This window comes from Dysidea avara, chromosome 6 (assembly GCF_963678975.1).
Source record: "Dysidea avara chromosome 6, odDysAvar1.4, whole genome shotgun sequence".
Lineage (NCBI taxonomy): Eukaryota > Metazoa > Porifera > Demospongiae > Dictyoceratida > Dysideidae > Dysidea > Dysidea avara.
The window spans coordinates 7710399-7723689 of NC_089277.1; the positions used below are offsets into that span (position 1 = coordinate 7710399).

Consider the following 13291-nt stretch of genomic DNA (forward strand, 5'->3'; position numbering starts at 1 on the left):
TGTCTGTTAGTAAAAACGTAACTGATGAAAACGGTGAAATATTCCAAGACCTCATGGTAATAGTGAAAGTAAACATGCATTTGTGCGTACCATGATGAGCACCAAAAGAAAAAACTGACTACTATAGCAGTAACAGTTTGGTCAAGGATACCAAGATGGAGGTTGTCGATGACGTAGGGGGAATGATTAACATGCAAAGTGTAGTTGTACTGCCAAAAAAATCGTCAACAAATGGTATATTATAAATCTAAAAACAGATCATTTAAACATACTTCTGGTGTCCTATACAATGTTATTATATGTTAAAGCATAGCCGTGAATGCTATATGAAAAATAAAGTACGAGGCATGTGGCTGAGATGCTTTATTAGCATCTCAGCCGCGCGCTTCGTACTTTATTTTTCATATAGCACAAGCAAGGCTATATGCTTTAAATTATTTATGGAACTTTCTAGTCGTGTAGTGTCACCATACACTAGGACTCGTAATTAACACGCGTTGCACGAACTATTAGCAGCCTGAACGCACACGAACTAGTTTAACAAAGTAACTCACGTATTTCACCATAATTTGGCATGGTAGACGTTCATCGCGTATTTTGGCAGGTTTTGCTCACAACCCACAATCGATTCTATTGTAAGCCACATGGCAAAATATTTCCGTGATATCTCCAGGACTTGTCCATTTACAGGTTATATACAATCACTGGACTGGACTAGTGGACTGGACTGGTGGACTGGACTACTGGACTCAGTTTTTTTTGTTTGTTTTTCATTTTAGCACATATTTGGGCAACTGGTCGTAGCTATTGCTACATTCATTGAATGTAAAATATGCCGGTGAATCTGTCTACTTGGCACTGTCTGTTATCTTAGAATTGTGTGCAATTCTCTCTCTCTTGGCATAATGTCTATTGTATGACTACCATTTGTCTTATCATGAAGTACAAACCATACAGTACATGTGTATGTAGTAACCATGCAAGTTATAGTCATGGAGTCAGCTAAATTAAGTGGTGACAGTTAACTGTCTTGTTATTCAATAGCTGATAAAAACGTTCTATAGTTTTGCATGACGGCAATAACAAGTGAAATCACATGCACAAGATTTCAACTAATCAAATTGATTCATTTTGAACTTTAAACTATAATTACCGCATGTGACTTCTGTTTTAGATTTGTTGAAGAATATTAGAACCACTGTACATAGCTGAAGCTGGGCAATGTTGACAAGTCTGGGCATGATCACATCTTTCTTTAGTTTGTGTGTGGGTTTCTTTATGTGTGGGGGAGTGGTCTAACTACATGAGACTAACATACTTGCAACCAGTTGCCCAAATATTTGGTTTAAAAAGGGAAAATACCTGAGTCCAGTCCACCAGTCCAGTCCAGTGATTGTATACAACCCCATTTACATTAACAAACGTTACCTTCTCCCACCTATCATCAAAGCATTTAGGTATGTCTATAAAAGCAATCCAGTGGTAAGACTCGTATTGGCTGGGATGATTGATCACTCAGCACGGCGAGGCTATCAGCCTTTACCGGCGTGGGTGATTAGTCTACTGGCGCGAGCCCCACAGGCTATTAGCCTGCACTAAGGCACGTGGGAAACTGTGCTTTATTGCCCACAAAGAGTGCTTTATTACACCGCAAAGAGTGCTTTATTGAATGAATAAAGCACTCTTTGCGGTGCAATAAAGCACTCTTTGTTGTCATGAAGCACTGTTGGCCGGCTGAGAGTGTACTTTATGAAATTTAAAGTACAATTTTCCTTTGATCTCGCCCACGCAAAATTCTATAAGCTACAATATAAGTCAAGTGTTCCAGGAAAAGAATTTGTTAAAGTTGTTGGTATTATGGGAGTGGATCCCACCTTCAATTTTGGCAAATTTATAATGTAACGCCCATCGTTAATGGGAATTTGCTTCATTGTGACTACAGGTATATAAAAGGGCTTATTTTATTTCACAGGAGCTTTTAAACACTAATCCGGGCATTATCCATCTCTTGCAACACTGGAGACACCACTATCGAACTACAACTGTTGGTACTGCTCTTAAAAGTCATGAAACTAGCGCATGTACTAATTAATTAGAATACACTTAGAAATATGTTTACTAGTAGTGATATAGCGTGATAGAGGCTTTTGTTGTAGCATAGATGTTTTCCTTTGTTGCTTTAGCACTAACTAGTGTTACAGCTGTAGAGATGAGCCAGTAATTATTCTTAGCAGGTAGCTAGCTAGGTGGCACCACCAGGTGAGGTGATGGGGCTATGTAAATATACTGGCTCATCACTACAGCCCTAATGCTAGCTAGTGCTAAGTACTGAAGCAACAAAGGAAAACATCTACACTACAACAATAGCCTCTATTACACTTTATCACTGTGAGTACACGTGTATTCTAATTAATTAGTACATGTGCTAGTCGAGGCGCTAGTGTCCTATGACTTGTAAGGATGAGCATTACCAGCAGTTGTAGCTCAATAGTGGTGTCTCCAGTGTTGATAATGCCTGGATTATTGTTTAAATAATAGTTAGACACCAAGACCAAGGGAACTAAGCAATTTAGTAATCCTGATGGCCCGAGGCAGCGTCCCGAGTGTAGCGAGGTATCACTCTTTTCACCCTATTTCATAACCCTACAGAACTTAGACAAAAAACAGTGAACCAAAAAGGCGAGAAAAAAAGTGCAGTATTGAACGGGGATTGAACCCAGGATCCCAGTATGATGGGCCAGTGTGCTACCGCTGCTAGCTCCCTTGATTCCCTTCTTTTTGTATCTTATACATGTGACTAACGAAATAAGCTGTATATAGTAAGAAGAACCTAACCCTAAAGGTGAAGAAGAAACCAAAGCTGAACTCTGACCCTAACGCTAACACTACTAGACGCTTCCCCTAAAGTCTACTACTCGTGGCAACTACTGGATGCTTCCCCTAAAGTCTACTACTCGTGGCAACTACTGGACGCATCCCCTAAAGTCGACTACTCGCGGCAATTACTAGATGCGTGCCCTAAAGTCGAAGAGAGAGAGCAACAACTACAGTAGGAAGTCTGGATGCTTTTGAGCTTAATATTACGTAAGGGTTATGAAAGGTGGTGAAAAGAGTAAAACCCGAGTGTAGCGAGGGCACTACTAATGCACCTATCAATGTTATCCCCCACCTACCCCCTCCCGGGAGTAGTGGGGGAAATGGTGGGGATTTGACTTTTTGAAAAATCAAATTTTCCACCCATGGGGGAACAACTAGTGGTCAAATCTCCATGTAGTATGGCTGTTAGGTACTTTAGGGAACAGGTTAATCCTTTAGCTTGCAAGTTAAAATAAACACCTAAAATTTCAAGTGGAGTTTCAGATCAAATCAGGTTAAAATCCCCCACTAATCTCCTAGTAAGCCCGGGAAGGGGTTGTGGGGCTTAGTCGATTGCAGAATTGTTGAAATTTCTCTTCCCTTGCCGTAAACATTCCGTGGGCTGGAAAACTACTTGTAGTGATGCCTGAACAGCAGGATTGAGAAAAAAGATTAGTGTGGTTCAATTGCTGTTGAATCCATAGCAAGGACAATAAAATTTACTCACAAGGAGCCTTACGGAAACACTGACGGTACAGCATACGTTTTTCAAAAATTCTGCAATCGACTGTAACATTGATAGGTGCATAAGGGCCAGAGGAATTACTAAATTGCTTATTTTCCAAATGTTGGTCACGGTGTCTAGCTTAGACTATGGTTTATTTAAAGTACGTACCTTTATAGCCAAAGCATGAGTGTGGGGTGAAAGAGCAATGCAGAACAACGAAATGGTTTCTTCCTGAAGTCCTTACAATTCCCACAAAATACTGAATTATTCGACCGGTAACCGAAGTATTGTATGTGCTGTAGCTCTAGCTGTTAAATGGCTAGAGCTACAGTACATACGCTGGTTTAGTCTACTTTGTCCAGAATTGTTCGTGGAACACGGAGAAAAAAAAAAAAACTATTACAATATTATTAAGTACTGCAGTGTGCCCTTCATGTTATAATTATTTATCATGTACAAAATTGCTTGAGGGCAGGTTACTAAGTGAACATGTGTAGGTGACTAAATGAGCAAGTCAGGTGACTAAGTGATTTGGTAAACCTGTAAATGAGCCATACCATAGTCTAAAAGCTGTTTCCATCTCAGTCCATAAGTCCAGCCTGTAGAATAAAGTAGGCCATATAAGAATAAACATAACTACACATTAAAGAATGGCATGTTGAATATAATTTGGGAACAGATCTTGAAATACATGCCAACATTAATGAAGCCAATTTTCATTACTGTGCTATACAGTATGTGCAATGGAAGTTTCATTGGTACATCTCTTGTGATTCCTCCAAAGGGTGCTCACAACTTGATTGACAGCCACAGGAATTATTTGGCTGTCAAATTTGGCTACTGTGGACACTACTAAATACTACTTTGTAAACATATACGTGTGTTAATAATTTGGTTGATATACTTGAATTTCAATACCACATTTCCATAACTGCATATAAGATGTACAATAATTCGTTCCACATTTTGAGAATTCAGCATAGGCTGAACCATTTTGTTGAGCTGGCTAGTTAGTCCATATCAGCACATCCATCCTTTTTAAGTAGCTCCAATCTCACCAGCCATGCCTGGAGTCACTGACAAATAGGCTTCTATTATGACAAACAGTTTATAACGACAACAATAGCTTAATCTATCCTTACCAGTGATAGCTCATTTAAGCTGATCTCCGAGCTTTGGCAACACTGCACACATGACGATTAAAAACATAGCACAGAATACAATTTTAGACACAGGGCTATGCTAAGATTAAGCTATAAATGTACCTTCTCATAGTCATACGAGGCTGAGCTATAAATAGAACTTCTTGCAAGAGGCTGGGTACTAAATGGAATTTTATATCTATTTAATGGATCAGTTACAGGTAGACAGTCTATGATTGTTTAACGAAACAGAGACTTATTTTGAAATAAGTTGTTAGGTGAGCTGCATATTACAAATAACTTAAGTTGGTCCGGTCTGGGTAATTTAACCCCCCCCCAAGGGCTGCTGATAACACTACACTTCTAGTGTAAACAAATCCTACTGGGGCAGGACTAGTATCCAAAAGAGGCTGTTCTAAGTCAGTGCTTGAGCTGATGACGTTCACCTGCTTTACAAGATGTGGACAAAGGAGCATTTGTTCCCCAAACCTTCATTATTACATACCAGAACCTTGGTGTTGAAAGAGGAACCCCTTACAATAACCAAGTCAATGCTCCAACCACTCAAACTAACAACACTCACACTACACGTACTCACCAAGATATGCTAGTGTAGTCAAAGAGCCAATCAATTGGATCAGGTATAGAATCAGTCCTACACCAACAATAGACAACAATAAACTACTACCAATTAATCCATCACCTTAGTAGCACTATAGTTGTCCATAGCTACTGACTTCCTGATCAATTCTGACAGTGACAACTTCATATAACAAGAATTGTTAGTGTACAACTACCCTCAAGGTAATCTTCTCATGTTACAAATTCTCTCAAGTGCTACAGGACATTCAGTAGACAATATATAGTCCCATAGTGATGGTCAGTTGGTCACACATAACTCCACTACTGATACTACACACAATCTATAATACATTTAGTGTTCTAATTCCACCCACACCATTACTGCACAATATAATTATTAATACAAGTCACTCAGTCTATGAAATATGAGCATGTATTTACAAGCCAATCAATGTCTGAGCTACTTTGGTGTCTACCAATGATTACATCATGCAGTCATAAGTCTTATGGTAAGCAGTCTTCAGCAACTATTGTACTATAGTATAGTTTTATTACAGTGGACGTTTAGGTGCACGGGACCATAAATAGCACATACTTGTGTCACAACCATGCAATGTGTCATAACAATTGTGGGATCCACAAGACCCTTTCCTCCCTAGACAAAAAGTGGTTTGGCCACACGAAACTACTTAAAACTGTTCTATTCTATGTTATTGCGTGTGTGCATGGTCAGCCAAAATATTCCTAAGGAAAGTGAAGCAATGAGTTATTAATACATTCTTCACGTTTTAGTTACATGTTTCTGACTCCATTTCACAGGCTTTAGCCTTCTCACAGGCCCATAGCGGGATTAAACGCACTAATTCCAATTAATGACTACCACACTAGATACTACCCCTAAAGAGTAAATTATTATTAGTTAATGGATATATACACAAGTGATACAAAAATAATAGTTTAGGCACAGGGCCTTTGTTCGCATCCATATACTGTGACAAGCCACAAGTCGTCTAACTTCTTTTTAAAAATTGATATGGTGGGTGCTGAAACCACTTCAACTGGTAAACAGTTCCATTGATTTATAAGTAAGTATAATCATTAACACATTCACTTTTAAGTATGTTATGGAGTCACACAGACAGCACTGTAACGAATATACAGCTCTATTAAACGCATGGCTTAGCGTGGCATCAGCGAAAGGTTCACATCGAACTCTTTTAAATTTACACTTATTAAAAGCTACCTTGTATTTCACAAAACTGTGAATCATCAGAACGTTGTCCCAGGTGTAGAGTAGTGGTGGTAGTTATGAGACACTTAACTTCAAAGCATTGAAGTTACCTAAAACTGTAACCCTGGTATTTCACACTAATACTATGGAAAAGTGTACCCATAAACTACATTAACCTAAAAATTCAAAAAATTTCCTTCTTTGTGATGGTCTGTATGATAATTTTTCTGGAACACTGTAGATGTGTGTATTATGAGACATATGGGGGTATTATGAGACGCTGTGCTTGAAAGTTGACTAGTTCATATTTAATTACGGTACACTGTTAAAACAGAGGTGTTCAGTTACACCCTGACAAAGGTGTTTATGGAACACCTACACCTTTAAAAGTGTACATATACACCCAGGAGTGTTATATTACGCCTATAATGTTATTGGATTGTAATAGGTGTAGTGAAGCACCTTTGGGGTGTATTAAAGGTGTTATTGTACACTCTATACTGATACATTTGAAATGAATTTCTTTTTATGTAGGAATGAGTCTACACATCATACAGTGATGCTATAGGATTATAAGCTCATGCAGTGTTGCTGATTTAGTTAAGTGCAACAGTGAAGCCCAAACAATGTTACATTGAGCTCAGCATGCAGACGAACAGATCAGCTATACTATATCCACACTCAATCCATCAATGTACTGTAGCTTGCTAGATTGTACATGTCAATAACTGCTTTTACAAGTACTAATAGTGTTTGTACATTCTGTATATTTGATTTTAGTGTGCATTAATAATAATTCAATTCCGTACAATTATAGATATCTAAAATATAAATTGTGCACTGTGCAAAAGGCAGAGTTCACAGATATGAGCATGAATGTACGTGCAGTCGATAAAGTAAATAATTCTGTGTGCCGTACTAATTTGTCAGCCATAGGATTGCAATCCATTATAAGCATGGTAATGTCAGTGTTGATACAAGGCTACACATTAAATGCTACTTCATAATCCAACATCTTTTCAATTACTCCAGTCGTCAGCTGGTCATGTAATAATATCACTAAGAGACTCCATATCATGTTCAAAATGGAAGGAAATTTTCCTTTGTGATGCCGGCGGGTAGCCTCGGGTAGCCTTGTGGTCATCATCATACACTGTGACGTGATTCAAAATGCCAGTTTGTGAGTCCGATTTATACATCAAGCTTAGCTATCAAGATTTTTCATACACTTGATCCGACCTTTAAATTGCAAGAACTAATGGATGTCAAAACATGTTCACTAATGAAAGTTGATTGTGACAAGGCCAATGGACAATTCAAGCGGATACTGAGCTACACTCCCTGCAGTCCTATAGGCCCGTGTGTTGGCATTTATATACACGCATACCTTCCAGAACGTCAAAATATACCAAGAAATAAGTGATGACCTGACGATCCAATTGTGTTCCATTGAATGCCCAGCTATTGAATGGCAGTGCGCACTATATAGCGTGTACCAGGTGCGAGACCAGGTGCACAATATCAGTAATATGGCCACCGAACTTGAAGAAGCAGTTGAGACGATAACGTGCGAGCAGCTTTCGATAGTAAAGAAATATAACCAAAATTTAACAGCATCGACGGCGGGAATGTGGAAGACGATTTGTACCCGGCTGCAGCGGTTGTCAGTGCTTGGGCGCCCAGAGTGGGAAAAGGTGAGTAACGGCCTGGCAACTTTTACGTGGATAATACATGATCTATAACTGTGAAGAAAGAACTGGCGACGATTAGAAGTGTTCACTTCTGAACAGCGTAATGAGACTGGTATCTTCAGTAGAACTTTATACATTCTCGTGACAATGTTATAGGCCATTTCCACTGGTTTGACAACTGGCAGGGCAGACAGGAGATAGCTTAGATGCCAAGAACATGCATCATTGTACATCCAAAGTCAGAGGCTTACAATGTGGTGTGCCAGAAGCTGGCTCAAAAGCGGCACCCTGCTAGGTCCTGGATGATAATGGACGGTGGACTTGTGTCAGTATGTTGTTAAGTGTAAAACCTTGATATACTGGTTTATTTTAGAAATTAAGAATTCAGAGGAGGGTGTAGCAAACAAATTGATCGAAGTATCAGTACTGAACCAACTAAAAAACTTAAGAATGGAGTCCACCGACAATGGATTGGAAATTTCTGATGGCTGAGTATGATGACACTATTCAGTCCATGAAGGGTGACTATTAAAAGAGGGTGGCAAAGGAACTGTACAATTCGAAGATAAGTGGATTTAACCCTACTGAACGCCTGGCTTTAATAGTGACTGAATGTCCACTTTTGTCAGAGGTTGTTGATCAAAATTCCCCTCTTTGCACGCAAGTACTTGGGTAAGTGTACCATAATAGTTTGTTATAGTTTGAAAACTATGTTTTCTTTTGGTATATAGATACAAAACAAGTTTAAAGCAACTGTTCCAATTGACAACAATATAAAGGACTTCATTTTTATCAACTGGCCTATGTGGAGAACAAAATTGATGTCAATGTTTTAGTGCAAGACCAGGCCATAATTTAAGAAGCTATTGGGACTTCTTGGTGAATGTAGCTAATGATTTTTGTCCACCCAGATGGTAAGTAACAATTAAGAATACTGAATGTATATAACAAGGTCTTATTTTTCTCAGATGTTACTGATTGTGTACTTGGAAGCTGATTTATCATCTGTTACATCCAAGATGGTTTGCAAGGATAGTGTTTTACTTAAGAATTTTGAGGTATGTTTACCTGTAGTGTACATTCACAAAGTTATGTTTGGTTGACATATAAAACCTCTAATAGTTTCACTGCATGAAGCATTAATTATGTATTAGCATATAAATTCACAACTCTAGATAGGCTGGAGTGCTTCCTGGCATCCAAAATCAATAATAGTCCAGTACTACTTACTGTACGGTGGGAGAAAATTTTGGCTAATTTGGCAAAATGATTTTGATTCGCCAAAAATGCAACTATTCGCCAATATATTATCCACCAAATTCCTTCTCGAGTAAAATCACCAAAATTTTGTATTGTGTGGTATACGGCCAAGACTATAGTTCCTTGAAATATGTACCTATTGTCATGCTTGTTATATGTTATGTATTTTTATTCTTTTATTTGCAGTGACGTGATGTCGATGTAGACTCTGTGCAGTTTCGAATTGTCAGTCAGAACCATTTCTGGTTATTACCGGATGCGATCCTGAAGATGAGGGTAGCTGAGTCTTCCATCAATAGTTCCATTCCAGTACTAAGTGTTTAATCTCAAAGATGAGTAGCTGTTGCAACTGGAGACTGTTATTCCAATCTGGAGAAAATGTGTATAGAACAATAAACTCTTATGAAATTAAGTTTATACATTTATGTATAGCAGTTTTCAATGCTTGTACTTTTAATATCACCCTAATAAAATTGTAAGACTACTGAACACTGCTAAAGACGTTATTGAAACACCTAGGGGTGTTATGTATACCACCTTAAAGTTTATTGGAACACCATTGGTGAGTGTTACTGAAACTCCTTTAACGGTGTACTGGGACACCCTAAGGGGGAGCCTGACAACAATTGTAGATAAAACACCCCAAGGGGTGTTTAATAAAGAACCTTTTTTTAACTGTGTAGATTTCATATGTAAAGGGTAACAGGGACACTGTAGACAGTCGAAAAAAATTAGTTGACTTCATATGTCTACTTTAAATCTTTGTACTCTTAACTACATAGTGAGTGGTACAAAGAGAATCATCAACAGTATGCCAATATGATGTAGTAAATTTAAGGAGCTATATCATCCCATAATTAGCTTTGTGGTTGACTTCTAATCACTATCTGTGATGATCTGAATAGGTACTATTTCTTTACTCCTAAATCTGCAGTATTTAACCTGCTCAACTGGTTTTAAGCTATGCGACCCATATTACCCCCTGTCCCACAATACCAGCCTCTACTCTACTAGTCTGCTGCCCACACGTACTTCACATTGTTACACACGCTTCTTGTGTAAATAACACACACTTCGCGTGCAGGGCCGCCCACAGGGGGGGGCAACTGGGGCATTTTGCCCCGGGCCCCAGCCTGAAAGGGGCCCCAGGAGGCCCCATGAAGGGCCCCCTGAATACCTGTTTAAAAGATCGATATACTCTAATAGAGCAGTCAGATCTAAATACTCTAATAGAGCAGTCACAGTATTCTTCAGAGGAGCAGTGTAGCAAGCTTATAGATAAGGAGATATGGTTGGTGATGGGTAGTTATTGTCATTGCCAGCAGGTTGTGACCTTTTTTTTTTTTTTTTTATGGTCTTCACCTTACAACTTGGGTCAAGGGCCCCACTTTAACTCTTTGCCCTGGGCCCCTTAATTTCTCTGGGCGGCCCTGTTCGCGTGTAAATAATACGCGACTGCCAGTCGTGTGAACACCACCAACTACGTGTGAACATGTGTTGTGTGATATTCACACAGCTGGCGTGTAATATACACACGGCTGTTTTTACAGTGTAGGTCTGACAATGTAGAATTCCATCAGATCCTACCAGATCAGCAGGACTTAACACAATTCAAGACTGGATCTGCTAACAGTGTGATGAATTCATGATTGTTTTTATCATATACTGTCCTACATCAAGATGTCAGTTTCATCACTTATAGACTCTATATATAGTCATGCGAGATATCATGCTATTCTTTTATTTTAAGGAATGCTTTATTTTAAATAGGTTTGCATCATGCAGTAAAGTAAATTATATCTTACAGGTTTTTGCAATTGAATTCGTCGCCTTTGCAATTGAATTCGTCCTGTTTGCAATTGAATTCGTCGGTATTGCAATTGAATTCGTCGGTATTGCAATTGAATTCGTCCCGTTTGCAATTGAATTCGTCCCGTTTGCAATTGAATTCGTCGGTTTTGCAGTTGAATTAGTCGGTTTTGCAATAGAATTCGTCGCGTTTGCGTTACAATTCGTCATAAACAAAACGGCTCCAAGAAACCAACCCGTTCATTAAGAGATGAACTATTTATACCTTGGAGAGTTATACACTTGAGACACTAGAAGGTAATTGAAGCTGGTAGTACGCGAAGTTGATAGCTGTCTGACAAGTTAATTAGCTTGCTCGCGAGTGACCACACCCATCGCGAATGGCGTAGTAGAGTTTGGAATGTTGTTGGAGAGGCTGTAGAGGAAGAATTATTGCCTTATAAAGAGTTGTTTACTACTGTTGTACTTGAACAAGTTCTTGTAGCAGCTGCTACATCATGTTTTCATGTTTGCTCCAGCTGCCATTCTTGTTATGGACGAATTCAACTGCAAAAGCGACGAATTCAATTGCAAAAGCGACGAATTCAATTGCAAACGGGACGAATTCAATTGCAAAAGCGACGAATTCAATTGCAAACGGGACGAATTCAATTGCAAAAGCGACGAACTCAATTGCAAACGGGACGAATTCAATTGCAAAGTCGCCGAATTCAATTGCAAAAACCTGTAATCGCAGTAAAGCTAAATTGATCTTAGCTCTATAGAGAATAGAATAGCTATAATCAGATCAACTTACCCTGCAATTCACTATATAGAATTGACACATATAAATTCAGCTTCTTTCCTTCCACTGCTAGACTCTATATGGAACAACTTGCAACCAGAGACTGTTGAAGCTTCATCTATCACCGTGTTTAACAACCTTCTTATAAATGAACTGTAAAATTGTAATTAGTTAGCTGTAGCTATATATATATATTATTTTGATTTGTATATTGCATTTATACTCGCTGTGCGAGGTCTTGCAATCATAATAATTTATTATTATTATTATTAATAATACTTTACAATACAGTAAACGTATTGAGGGTCAACCAACAACCTGTGTTGGCAGCCCGAAAAAGTTAAAACTTAATTTACTTAATTACAAAACTAAAGTACCGAGAAATTGCTAGATAAACCTACGTTATAACAATTACTACATCTGCAACAAAAATGATACGTACAAGGATTGTCAGCTGAAAAATGAAGTGTGAAGTGTTGATGTAATAATAAAATATATGATTGCTCTATTAGAGTATCTCGATCTTCACTGAACAGAAAGACTAGCTCCTCTCCCCTCCCTCTTCCCCAAACAGAAATGAAAGCAGAGTGCTATCAGGCGTAGTCAATAGGTACGGCAGTGCAAAAACCTTCTGCTTGATATTATACGCATACCAGGTTAGCTATACTCAGATGGTACGATTTTCCGTACCATACGCGTATGGTTGTACCGTACGCGTATACGCATATGGTATGTACCATACGCGTATGGTACAAAATACGCATATGGTATAGAACATATACATGCAGTTACTATATCGTACGTATGATGTCCGACCTTGTCTTACCATGTCCAACCTTGACTGATCAAATGCAAGTCTACTCTAGGGACCTGTAGAATATGCCAGAATAAATTTGGGAATCTATAATACAATGGCGGATCCAGGATGGGGCATTTGGGGCAAATGCCCCCCCCCCCCCACCTTGTGGAGTAGCCAACCATGCTTCTTACGCCAAGATCAGTTTATCAACTCATGAAAATATACACATTTGACTAGCATTTATTATAAATTCACCTGAAACCAAAGCCAAACTAGCTCACCCAGCACCTTCGTGCGTACTAAGCACCTCTAAAAATAATTATTGGGTTGCTGTTGTTTGGGACATTCAGAGCCTTTTAAGCAGCTTTTAATCACAACCATCTGAAAAGGCCAAAATAGCAAAAATCAAC

At 38.7% G+C, this 13291-nt stretch overlaps 2 long non-coding RNA genes across 6 annotated transcripts; one reads left to right on the forward strand and one right to left on the reverse strand.

Annotated features, from left to right (window-relative positions):
• Positions 1–4474: 4474 nt before the first annotated feature.
• On the reverse strand, positions 4475–6593 carry LOC136258252 (uncharacterized). Its single transcript, XR_010702676.1, has 5 exons — positions 6551–6593; positions 5429–5562; positions 5324–5380; positions 4726–4767; positions 4475–4674 (listed from the first exon to the last, which is right to left on the reverse strand). It is a non-coding gene; the product is annotated as an uncharacterized lncRNA (long non-coding RNA).
• Positions 6594–7995: 1402 nt separating this feature from the next.
• LOC136258249 (uncharacterized) lies at positions 7996–9978 on the forward strand. Of its 5 annotated transcripts, none has more exons than XR_010702672.1 (5): positions 7996–8329; positions 8386–8901; positions 8961–9143; positions 9198–9287; positions 9676–9978. It is a non-coding gene; the product is annotated as an uncharacterized lncRNA (long non-coding RNA). The 5 variants fall into 5 exon arrangements; XR_010702671.1 differs by having other exon boundaries at positions 7996–8232; positions 8289–8901; XR_010702670.1 differs by having other exon boundaries at positions 7997–8554; positions 8603–8901.
• Positions 9979–13291: the final 3313 nt, after the last annotated feature.